This window comes from Notechis scutatus, chromosome Z (assembly GCF_049901735.1).
Source record: "Notechis scutatus isolate UNSWTSFEM ecotype Mainland chromosome Z, rNotScu1.2, whole genome shotgun sequence".
Lineage (NCBI taxonomy): Eukaryota > Metazoa > Chordata > Lepidosauria > Squamata > Elapidae > Notechis > Notechis scutatus.
The window spans coordinates 81,490,140-81,502,360 of NC_142025.1; positions in this window are offsets into that span (position 1 = coordinate 81,490,140).

Below are 12,221 nucleotides of genomic sequence, written 5' to 3' on the forward strand. Positions count from 1 at the left end.
CTAAGAAAAAAAGCTAAGGAGAATTTCAGGAGAAACAAAAAAAAGATCATCTAGTTTAGTCAATTTTTAAAAGGTGAATTTATCTATGTTTGAATCAGCTAGTTACTTTGAGACTCAGCTCCAGATTAATTGTTTTTGTGTTATTTATTATTAAATGGTTTTAGCATTTTTTATATTTTGGCTCCTACTGCTGGTGTTTTACTAAGTACTTTGTTGATTCTAGTTTGTCAACTTGAAAAGATTGTGAAGCAAGTGATGGCCTTCCAAAAGCAAAGACACCTAGAGGAAGCAGGTTATTTGGACCCTTGGCAATCAGAAACAAGGCTGGAATACAGCACAAAATCTGCATTGGTCAAATGAAGTGCATTTGAAAGGAACAAAATCAGGAATGCAATCCTTCTATGTCTCCTTGATCTCGATGCAACTGTTGACCCTGGAAAGCTTTGAAATACGTATGTCTTGCAGGAGAGGAAGAAAACTGGTTAGCTAGGGCACAGTATTTGTGCCTGGTGGTCCTTATTTTATTTTTTTTATCATTAGAAGTATAACAGGCTTGGGGGGATATTTTGTACAGGTAACTCCTCCACTTATAATTGGGACTGAATGTCTGTCATTAGGTGAGGTAGTTGTTAAATAAATTGTGCCCAATTTTGTGGCCCTTTTTGCTGCAGTTGTAAACCAAATCACCAGGTTTGTTAAGATTAAGAGTCATGGCTTAGTTAAGCAAATCCAGTTTCCCCGCATTGACTTTGCTGGTTGGAAGTTGGCTGGGAAGGTCACAGATGACCATAACATGACCCCAGGATCCTGCAACCATTGTAAATATATGCCGGTTATTAAGTGCCCAATTTTTGGTCATCTGATTGCAGGGATGCCATGACGGACATCAGTGCAAGGATCAGTCATAAGTCACACATCTACTCATACTCCTTTTTATTTATTTTTATTCTTTAAAAACCAAAAATACAAAACTCTCATTTCCATTAACAGTGTTTGTGTCATTGTATATACGTGTTTCTCATTTTGTAACTATACATCAATTTCTATCTTTATTCTTCACCCATTCATACCACCTATCCCATATCGCATAATATTCTCGATCATCCTTGCCTTTTAATTCCATAGTGAATTTGTCTAGCTCTGCACAGTCCATTATTTTTTGAATTAAAGCTTCATCTGGTGGTATTTTGTCACTCTTTTAGCTTTGTGCAAAGGTGATTCTTGCTGCCATTAAGATGTGTACAATAAGGTATCGTTTATCTTTGCTCAAATTCCCTTTAATCATACCTAATAGACACGTTTCTGGTTCCAATTTCAATCTATAATTTGTAATCTCAAAGAGCCATCTCTGTATGTTCTTCCAATATTTTTAACCTCTGTACATTGCCACCACATATGGAAAAACGTTCCTTTTTTTTGTTTGCACTTCCAGCATTCTGCTTAACTCACCACAGGCTGAGACATACAGCTGAGTATCATCAGCATATCGATGGTACCTCAGTCCATGGTGGCGGATAAATTCACCCAGTGGCTTCATATAAATGTTGAACAGGAACGGAGAAAGTCCCGATCCTAAGGAACCCCGTAAAGCAGTGGGTGAGAGCTGGATCTCTCCCCTCCTATCAACATTGACTGAGAGTGGCTGCAGAGGAAGGAAGTGAACCAGGATAGCACAGGGCCTCCACTCCCATCCCTCAAATCAGATCAATGTTTTTAAAGTAACACTTAACTGTGCTTTATTTCTGATATTTTATAATGTTAATTAACAACTTCTGGAGCTAGATGACTAATGATCTGACAATATAAGGCAAGGTTTAGATAACTATTTATATGAAGTTATTAAAAAGTTGCTGGTGCCAAAAGAAATCACATATGAAATATTAAAAGGGCAGAATACAGCTATATTTACAAAATAGTTATATCCTACATTGCAACTTTGCCCTCCCCCTGCCATTCCTCCTGATACTCATGAATGATGTATCTACTACATATGTCTCTCTCTTTCTCTTTCTCTCTCTCTCTCGTTTTTTTTACAGCAAATAAGTTTAAAGACACATTTATAGAGACGAACAAATGTAAATCCCAGAAGATACCAGAATTATAGACTAGATTGTAAAGCTGAAAAAGAACCAACCTAAAAAGGCAGTAACAAACAATAGCCACTTCTGTGCTATTTCAAAGAAAGTTATGTAGTTATCAGAAGTCAAACTTACCTAAAAATCATCATGTGTATTTATAGCAAAGTAAAAGCAGCTAATTTTCTTTCCACTATAATGGTTGACATCCAGTTGACATCACGGCAAGAATGACTGAAAAATAGCCGAGCTCTGCCGAGCTCTATGAAATGCAGCCAGCAACTGCTTGCCAGGGGACCCTACAGGGTTAAGCCACCCTGGAGGGGTGGTGAAGAAAATAAAGGTGCTTTGTCGACCATGAGGAAATTGCACTTTCCTCATTGATCTGAAGAAACCGGGACACTGGGATTTCTATTTCTAACCCCCCTGTCATTCAGCTGTTTTTGACTTTTACACTCTGTTGAACACTGGAATTGGAAGCAAGGGAGCCCTCTACTGGAGGAAGAAGATTACTGCAACTTGTAAAACTCAGGAAAGTGATGAAAAGAGAGAAAGTAAATAACACCTGGAAGGCTACTTGACCTTGACTTTATCTTAGTAGGTGATTTGGATACTGGGAAATATTTCCTGAGCTTTTTAGCTCTGGCAAATTAAATACTAAAACTTTATTGGAACTGTGCATTGAAAAGTGGATTTGAAAGATTTGAAGAAACCTGGTGGATGAAGTTGGATTTGGGTTATTAACATCATGCGACAGATTATCCTGTGAAGCAAAACAAGAAAAGTGATAGAAGGGGGGAGAAAAAGAAGAAAACATAAATAAGACTAAAATTTGGACAATTGGGAAGGGGTAAACTGGCAAATTATAAAAAATGTAAAGTATAGATTTATAGTTTTTAAGGACTAGAAATTTAGGAGAATAATTATATTCTCCTAAAGAATAATAAGGACTAGAAACTAGAATAATAAGGACTAGAAAGGAGAATAACAAGGACTAGAACCTTAAAGGAATAATTTTGGGATTGACCAAATTTTATTAATAATTGATTTTCCTTGGAGTTTTTAGATATTGGGATACTGGAATATTAGAAGTATATTAAGTTTGTACAAAATGACTCAGCAGGACACAATAAAGTTCTATGAAGTAACGTTAGAAATAGTGACCAAGTATTATAAGGAGATGATGGAAATATTTAAAGATAAAGATGTGAAAACAGAAGGCCCCCGACAAACAGTGGAAAAAGATGAATATAATACAAAGAAGACAGGCAAGAATTTAGAAGGAGCGGTGGAGGAGATAAAACAAAATAAACTACAAGAAGATAAAAATAAGTTACAAGCAAATGTATGGGGATACATTTGACAGCAAGATGTAGCACATTAAAAGAGAATAATTATATTAAACTTAAACAACAGATAGCTACAGACTTGAAGAAATGGGAAAACTTGCAATTGTCATTAATAGGGAGAATTTCAACAATCAAGATGAATATTTTACCCAGAATCCTATTTCTGTTTCAAACAATACCAATTAGGCTTGGAAAAGACTATTTTGATGATTTAAATAAAATTATGTTGAAGTATATATGGCAAGGTAAGAAAGCGAGAATAAAGCTAAAGCTTTTGCAAGATGCTAGAATTAGAGGAGGTTTTGGCCTGCCCAATTGGGAATTGTACTATCAAGCTGCAAGTTTGATGTGGGTTAAGGAATGGATAACACTAAGAAAGACTAGAATGCTGACATTAGAAGGTCATGATTTGCTGTTGGGTTGGCATGCTTTTTTATGGTATAAGGGAACTAAAACACAGGGTTATTTTAGAAGACATTATATACGGGAGTCCTTGTGGTTAAACTGGGAGAAGATAAAAAGACAATGTTATTTGAAAATTCCAGTTTGGTTATCGACTATTGAAGCATTTTCCTATCCTATAATTTATAAGAAGGAACAAACAGTTAGATATGGGGAACTATTGGATGAAAAGGGTGAACTTAAATCGATACAAAATTTAGAGGAACAAGGTATAAAGATGAATTGGTTTTCATATACACAAATACATTCAAGGTATGATGAAGACTCTAAAACAGAGGGATTCTATGATAAACAGACTGATCTAGATAAGATCTTGATGGGTACTGATGGAGAAGGTGATTAAAAAATTATATGGTTATTTACTGGGAATTAAATTAGAAGAAGAACAAGTTAAAGAAACTATGATTGTTTGGGGGAAGAATTTTGGATATGGGATTGATTTAGAGAAATGGCAAAAATTGTGGTCTCAAAATTATAAAATGACAATGTCAACAACATATAAGGAAAATTTGTATAAGATGTTTTACAGGTGGCACTTTCCCCGACAAGAATAGCAAGAATGTTCAAGAATAAATCTGAAAAATGCTGGAAATGTCATCAGATACCTGGCTCATATTACCATATGTGGTGGACTTGTGAGGACGCTAAAAATATTGGACTAAAATTCGCATGTGGTTTGAAAAAATGACAAAGAAACGTATAGATTTGAAACCGGAGTTCTTTTTATTGGGAATCTTACCAGATACATATAGTAAAGATTTGAAATATCTGATTGTAAATGTGTTAACAGCGGCTAGGATTGTATTTGCTAAAAACTGGAAGAATGAGAAAATACCATCACAGGAAGAAATTATTAAGAAAATATTGGAATGTGCTGAGATGAGTAGATTGACATTTGAAATTAGAGAGCAAGAGGATAAACAATTTTATGAAATTTGGGATCTTTTTATCAGTGGCTAGATGACAAAATACGATAATAGAATATTTAGAAAGTTAGATAGCAAGGAATACCTTTATTTTTTTTTTTGACTATGTTATTTGACATTATATCTATAAAGTGTTTTTAGGATAGATTTGGTATGATTATATGATTTGTTATAGAATAAACTGTTTAAAGTATTGTTATCTCATAAAGCATGAATGATTAAAAGTATAGTCAAATGATTTATTAATAGCGATATTAGGATATATAAGTTTGGATTGACAGTATGAGTTGTTATGTAATATAACTGTAATTGAGACTACGAAATGAATGCACAAAACTGATGAACCAACCGACACACTGTACGTACATAAGAGAGTTGATGTTTTAATGTTTTGTTTGTCTTGTTTGTTTGTAGAAAATCAATAAAATTGTTTTCAAAAAAAATATAAGTTACAAGCAGATAAAAACACTGAAAAGACAGTAACAATAAACATTAAAAATCAAATGGATAATCCCTTAAGAGCTTATAATAGAATAAAGGGGGGGGGAGGAAAATTTTCCAAAAATAATGAAAGGTTATGGATGGATATTCAAAAGATGCAGCAGAAGGAAATAAAGGGTAAGGCAGAAGGAACAACCAGTTTATGCAAAAATGTTAGAAAGTCATATATGGTTCCAAGAGAGAAATATAAAAGAATCACCAAAAAAAAAAAAATCAACAAATGATGAAATTCTAAAAAGACTGAGAGATGATGGATAGACACATAATATCTTGCAATATAGTAATTATATTAAAAAAAACCAATAGAAATAAGTGGAAAGTTTAAATTGGGAAAATAGTAGCACATATATAGATATATAATAGAATTTATTATGACCATAAATATATTAAGATTAGGAGGTAGAAGATTAGGACTAGGTATATTTAAATGTATTGTTATGATTAACAGGGTACAAAAAATATACTGGAATATATAGTTTTCAAGGACAATAAATTCAGGCGACTTAGGCAGAAGTGGTATTCAGCAGGTTCTGACCAGTTCTGGAGAACCAATAGCAGAAATACCACCTCTGACTGGCCCTACCCCATCTATTCTCTACCTATGAGTCCCAGCTGATTGGCTGGATCTTCTTTTATTGCCCTGCACAGGAGAACGGAGCTGGAAAGCAGGTGAGTGGGATGGGGAAGGAATGGGGATTTGCAGTATCCTTTCCCTGCCATGACCACAGAACTGGTAGTAAAAAAATTTGAATCCCACCACTGACTTAGAGATATAATCTTGGGACTGATTAAATCTTATTAACAATTGGTTTTTTTTTTATGTTTACAGAAAATTTAGATATTGAAAATGTGGTGGAACACTGACTGTCCTTAAATATCACATTTCGATTCTTACTATGTTACAGAGCCCCTGATTATGATCTAAGTGCTAGAGCCCACTGTAACTACATAGCCAAAAAGTCATTAAGAGTTGTTAACCTAATCTTACATAGTTTTTTCTCTGATAATATCACACTACTAACTAGAGCATACAAAACATTTGCTAGACCAATACTCGAATACAGCTCATCAGTCTGGAACCCACATTACGTATCTGATATTAGCACAGTTGAGAAAGTCCAGAAATATTTCACAAGAAGAGTTCTCCACTCCTCTACTCGTTGCAGAATACCTTATGCCACCAGACGTGAAATTCTAGACCTAGACAACCTAGAACTATGCCGCCTTTGGTCCAATCTAAGTATAGTATATAAAATCATACATTGCAAAGTCCTACCTGTCAATGAATACTTCAGCTTCAACCATAACAATAAAAGAGCAAACAATAGATACAAGCTCAAGGTTAATCACACCAAACTTGATTGCAGGAAGTATGACTTCAGCAACAGACTGATCAATGTCTGGAATACTCTACCTGACTCTGTGGTTTCTTCCCCAAACCCCAAAAAGTTTAACCTTAGACTATCTACTATTGACCTCACCCCTTTCCAAAGAGGTCTGTAGGGGGTGTGCATAAGCGCACCAACGTGCCTACCATCCCTGTCCTATTGTTTCTTTTATTTTTCTTATATGTATCCATGTATTCATAACTATGTTTGTACTTACACCTATTATCTTGTAAGCAATTGACAAATTAAATAAAATAAAAATAAGAAATAAATAAAAATATAAAAATAAAGGCTGTGTTCTTTATTATATTTTTAAAGACATTTTCCTTCAGGATTATCCCCTGGAATGATGTAAAATTGTATCACACAGACCAATGTCAGTGTATATTACCCTAGTAATAGAATATCTGCTATTTACTGCTGACTTGTCTAACAAGATGTAGACTAATGACCACATAACCTGATCCCAAGTCCAGACATATCCTGCATAGCAAGTACCTTTTTCCTAAATCTTTCCAAGCCTTAAGCTACTGAAATAGACCTATGTGGGAGGGTTCTAGGCATGACGAATAGGCAACCTGTATTTCTTATTTCAGCCACAGTAATAAATACTGTTTATTTATGTTAATAGTATGCTTAGTGAAAGTAATACTAAAATTTATTCAGCTTAAAAATAACCAAGAACTTGAGGCTCAGCATTTTCTTAGTAATTTACAACTTTAAAAGAGTAAATTCTATTATTCTCTGTCGGAGCTCCAGCTACCTAAGTGCAGATTGTTATCAAATGACAAGAGGATTGAATTTATTGCTGCAGTCATTAGTGCAGATAGATTTTGTTTATAACAACCCAAAGGGAATACTAAGCCTGTTTTGGATGTGCTAGAATCAATCTCTTTCAGGAACTGTGCTGCCCAAATGCTGTTATGTCAAGACAGATATCTTCTAAAAAGAAGTGAGAGATCTATGCAGCCTTCATTCATGTCTGTCCACAAATAGAGCATTCATTAGTATTAAGTAAAGCTAAAGGTTCCCCTCACACATATGTGCTAGTCATTTCCAGCTCTAGGGAGCGGTGTTCATCTCCGTTACAAAGCCAAAGAGCTAGCACTGTCCAAAGACGTTTCCATGGTCATGTGGCCAGCATGACTAAATGCCAAAGGTGCACGGAATGCTGTTGCCTTCCCACCGAAGTGGTCTCTATTTTTCTACTTGTATTTTCACATGCTTTTGAACTGCTAGGTTGGCAGAAGCTGGGACAAGTAACAGAAGCTCATTCCCTTATGTAATGCTAGGGATTCAAACCACCAAACTGACAACCTTCCTGATCGACAAGCTCAGCATCTTAGCCACTGAGCCACTGTGTCCCTATATCAGTATTAACACATTAATAACATGATATTAGACCCTCAATTAACATGTTGGAAATGACTAATAATAATAATAATAATAATAATAATAATAATAATAATAATAATAATAATAATAATAATAATAATAATAATAATAATAATAAATAATTGCATGAAGGCAAACATTCAGCATGTCAGCACCAACAGCAAATGCTGCCTCTGTAATGAGAAAGATGAAACAGTTGATCATTTAATCAGTGGGTGCAGCAAAATTTCACAAACTGATTACCTAGAATGCCATAACCAAGTTGCTAAAATCATTCACTGGAAACTGTGCCAAAAGTTTGGATTTGAGTATAGTAATAATTACTGGGAACATCAGGTTGAGAAGGTTCTGGAGAATGAAAAAGTCAAGATCTTATGGGACTTCAGAATTCAGACTGACAGGCACTTGGCCCACAACACACCTGACATAACAATAGTTGAAAAGAAAACATTGCAATACCTGGTGATGCACAAATTGAAGACATGCAGCAAGAAAAAATCATAAAGTATCAGGACTTAGTAATTGAAGTTGAGTGATTTTAGAAAAAGAAATCATGTGTTATCCCAATTGTAATTGGAGCCCTTGGAGCAATACCTAAAGAGCTACCTTGCTATTTGGAAATTCTGAATTTATCAGACTTGAATACCCAAATTCTACAAAAAACCACCCTACTTGGAACAGCTTATATCCTCCGACGCTACCTTAACAGTTCCTAGGTCCTTGGTTAGGACTTGAGCTGTTGAGGTACCAACCAGCCCCAAAGGCTGTGAATCTCACTAAAGATTAACCAATAATAATAATAAATAAAAATAACAGAGAAGGAAGGAACCTTGGTAGTCTTCTACTCCAATCCCCTGCTCAAGTAGGAGATCCCATACCGTTCCAACAAGTGACTGCTCAGTCTCTTCTTAAAAGCCTCCAGTGATGGAGCACCCACAACTTCTAACAGCAGCATTCCACTGGTTAATTATTCTCACTGTTGGGAAGTTTCTCTTTAATTCTAGGTTGGTTCTCTGCTTGATTAGTTTCCATCCATTGTTTCTTGTCTTGCCTTCCTGTGCTTTGAAAAATAGGTTGACAACAGCCACCCCCCTCATCTTTGTGGCAGCACCTCAAATATTGGAACATTACTATATGTCACCCGCTAGTCCTTGTTTTCACTTGACTGGACATAACCAATTCCTGCAGCTGTTCTTCATATTCATAAACTGTGAAAAAATGTAAAGGAAAAGAAAGTTCGTTAAAAAAATTCCAACACAATCAGTGATGAAACTCTGGATATACAAAAGCAAGAAGTGATGCAGGAAGAGAATAAAATGCAAGTTATGGAAATCCCAGGAATAATTTTACCTTATTATCTCTTATGTGTGCCAATAGAAATTTATATCTGCAGAATAACAGAATAACAGAGTTGGAAGAGACCATGTAGATTTCCCAAATCCTTGCTCAAGGCAGGAGACCCTGGCTTATACCATTTCAGACAAATAGTTGTGCAATTACTACTTAAAAACCTCCAGTGTTGAAGTACCTACAACTTCTGGAAGCAAGTTGTTCCTCTGGTTATTTGTTCTACTGGTTAGCAAATTTCTTTTTAGTTAAATGTTGATTCTCTCCTTGATAAACTTCCATCCATTGCTTCTTATCTTGCCTTCTTATGCTTTGGAGAATAGGTTAATCCCCTCTGCTTTGTGGCAGGAGTTATTGGAACACTGCTATCATATCATTCCTAGTCCTTCTTTTCATTAAACTAGACATACCCAATTCCTGCAGCTCTTGTTTCAGCATTCAGTTCCCATTTAACTTTGTTGCTCTTCTCTGCATTATTTCTAGAATCTCAACATCTTTTTTATATGATGACCAAACCTGGATGCAATATTCCAAGTGTGGTCTTACCAAAGCATTATAAAGCAGTATTAACATTTCACATGATCTTGATTCTGTCCCTCCATTAATGCAGCCTAGGACTGCATTGGCTTTTTTGGCAGCTGCAGCAGACTGCTGGCTCATATTTAAGTGGTTGTCTATTAGGATTCCTAGATCCCCCCTCATAGTTACTGCTATTGAGCCAGGTATCACCTATTCTTGCTTAAGTGTAAAATCTTACTTTTCTCTTCAAACAACAAATGTAGAGACTGCTAGGGAAGGATTTCATGAATGAAAATCTTCAAGGGAAAAACAACCCAAGAACCTTGGGAAAATTTTAAAAGTGTGATTATAAAAGCCCAGTCTAGCGCAATCAAACTGAAGAAAAATAAGAGATCCCAGAAGAAATAAGCATGGCTGCACAAAGAATTATCTAATAAACTGAAAGACAAAAGAGAGAATTATAAAAAGTGGAAAGAATGGCACATAACTAAAACATAATATCAGCATATATCAGAAGCTGCAAAGATGAAGTCAGTCGGTTCCTATCCCAAATCCCTAATTCTGAATTAATGTATATTACATTAAGGTGTATTGGGTACTACCTTTCATTTTTCCTTCCCCCTTTTGCTACTCCTCTCCTCCTGCCTGTGTTTTCTTTTGCTGTCAGAGATAGATATGATACTTAGTTTATAACTTATCAATCATACCAGCCCTTTTAAAGTGTGGTTATTAGTAATAGTTGAAAATCATATCTCCAGCCATTAAAATCAAGCTGAAAACTATTGCTGCAGTCAACGTATGGCACCAACAACGCTAACTATCATCACTACAATATTTTTTAAACTCAGAATGTGACAATCATTTACTTTCCCATGAAAAGTAAATACTTAATACTTCCCCTTTCTACTTCTTACCACATAGAAAGGATTCAATCTATCCCAATAATCAGAAACTATCCAGTCTCACCCCCCCCCCTTATATTATAGGTATTTCAATCATCTTTCTCAAAAATACTTAATTTCCCCAAAACCCCTAATGTAATTGCCTTTCTTGCTGATTTTTTTTTGTATTATATAAGTGGTGACAACTTAAATTCCTTATAAAACAGAGTTGCTATATGTTGATTTCCACCTACCATTGCATCAGTGATAATTAGAGACTGCATCAAGAAATGCTCTTGTGGAATCATAGTGAAAACTTGCAATTCTCAGCAATCCTGAGGTGATTATCTCTTAATAATGCCTATAAATATTTTCCTCCAGAAGCAAGCCCAAATGTGGGACAATTCATATTTATTTATTTTGCATATTTGTATAGCCAGACAAGGTGGCTAGTAGGCCTTACAGATTTTAATCTCAGAGCAGGGTTGTTGTTTTTAAATTAATATATAAGCAAATCTTAGAAAAGTTTGAATTATCAGGAAAGTCTGCTTATTTTTGTCCCACATTCACTAAAACAGGGACAGGGAACGTGATATTCATTGGTACCTGCTGATGCCCAACCAGGTCTCTGATGAACTTGATTTAGAATCTTAAAAATGGAAAGCTGGAAGATTATATAGCTAAGTATCATCATCATTTAGCAATGGTTCAAGTTTCTCTGGTAGTTTACTTTTGTTGTGTAATAGATTTTGTATAGTAAACCTGGAGTAATCATCTATGAAAGTGAGAAAATACCTCTTCTTTCCTGGAGTTAATGTTTTCATTGGACCCCCGAGGGCTGAATGAATTAAGATCAGAAGGTTTTTTTTTCTTCTTCTTAATTCTGCTGTTATTCTCCTTTGGAAAGGCTTTTCTTGTCATTTTTCTTTTTATACGGTTGGTGCATTTCATTATTTGGGTTAATTTTTATGACTTGCATAGTCATTCTCAGTTAATTTCTTTATTATGTCAGGACTTATGTGCCCAAGTTGTCTGTGCCATGTGTGAATCAGTGGTAAGTTTCAAATAATTCCACCACCAGTTTGCTGAAAATGTGAGCATGCGCAGGTATGCATGTGTGGCTTCTGCACATACACACATGGCTTCTGCACATGCACATGTGTGTGGCTACTATGCATGCAAGTGCACACAGCTTGCATGTATGTGCGGATTTTGACACATGGTGAGGCTCAACAGAGCCACCTTTTGAGGTCTGCTCCCCTCCATCTCTGCTCTCTGCGGTAGCAGCTGCTTCTCTCTGCACTGCTGGGAGAGTGTCTTGTGCAATTTAGCAGCTGTGAGCCACTGCTTTCCTCTAAGTCCCATTCGAAAACACTGC